The sequence below is a fragment of the Rhea americana genome, unplaced genomic scaffold (genome assembly GCF_003343005.1).
Source record: "Rhea americana isolate MKP2758 unplaced genomic scaffold, rheAme1 scaffold_623, whole genome shotgun sequence".
Lineage (NCBI taxonomy): Eukaryota > Metazoa > Chordata > Aves > Rheiformes > Rheidae > Rhea > Rhea americana.
Window position 1 is genome coordinate 1,925 of NW_028186783.1, and position 1,363 is coordinate 3,287.

Here is a 1,363-nt window from a genome sequence, read left to right on the forward strand (position 1 = left end):
CCCCCCCGGGGCCGCCCCGCCGCCGCCAGGCTCCAAGTCACTTTATGGGTCTCTTCATCCTCCTCCTCCTTCGTTTAGTTTTTCCTTCCCGAGCACCATTTTTTTCCGTGGTGGAGGTAAGCGGGCTGGGGCTCGAGCTCCCCGAGAGCAGGCTGGAAGGGACGTGGGGGCTGAGTTTCCAGGTACTTCTAAACTTCATCTGGGTTGACGTTAAGGTGTTGGGGGGGCGGGAGGGAAAGGTGTTCCGGCATCAGCTTTTTTTCAGCAGAAGGGAAATTCTTTACAGAAATGCAGAAAAAAAACAGTATTTTGCTGAATACTTTTTATAATGTGAGATATTTTTATTTTATTTTATTTGGTCACTTTAAAACAAAAACCAACTACGGAGGAGAAAAATCAATTAGTCCTCTATTTTATTTTTTTTTCTTTCTCCTTCTGGTATGTGCATGTCATTGCATGACTGCTCTGATTTTTTTCTTCTTTTGTTTTAATAAAACTGTGCTCAGACATTTAAGCTAAACTAAGCAAAAATAATAATGACTTAAAAAATCTTTGTTGCCAAAAGGTCGTGCTATCCAGGTTTGATGTCTGCATGTGAAAAAAAAAATTAAAAACATACAAAAAATAAAGAGAAGAGAAAGAATGCAGTCTAATTTATGTGAACTGAAAGGAACAAAAAACACAATCAGGTTTAACCACACAAACCTAAGGGAATGATATTTTTTGAAAGACTTTTGTATAAAGTTGAGTACTTAGAGAAAAAAAAATCATACCAGATGTAATATATTTTGTGGATGTTTTTATTTCTTGGATTTATAGTACCTTATACTAAGGTTAAAAAAATTATGCTTGATATTGTGAAAAGGTGATAATTTTCACACACATTTCATTTGCTCATTTGTCATGTTGTAATGCAAATATGATAGTTAATGCATACAGCATTTTTAAGGGAAAAAATCAGAAATATTGAACTGATGTATTGTTGTACCATTTGCACTGTGAGCAAATGCTAATGCAGTAAATATATTGTGTTTGCTGACAATCAAATTCTGTAGTAAATATCTTTATTTTACCTTGCTTTAAAAATATCTATATTGGTTTGGAAAAAAAAAAATCTCTAATATGTAAGGAGAATGTTAAAATGGCTTGCTTGAAATGTGTAGGATGGTAGGCGTTGTGCCTCTTTACAGATGACTTTGAAATCTGTTTGTACATTTTCTAGTGTTGTATTTTATTATTTTTTGGTATGATTTTTAAAAATAACCCAACCTTTTCTCAGTCCCCTCTCTTTCAGTTCTGTTTGCAGGACAGCGCGGCCGGAGCGGCCGCGCGCGGGGCCCGTCGACGCCGACGCCGGCTGGCC

At 37.1% G+C, this 1,363-nt stretch overlaps 1 protein-coding gene across 1 annotated transcript in view; it reads left to right on the forward strand.

The window, feature by feature from the left end:
• EGR3 (early growth response 3) overlaps positions 1–1,363 on the forward strand; it is a 4,015-nt gene that overhangs the window by 1,706 nt on the left and 946 nt on the right. The window lies entirely within an intron of this gene.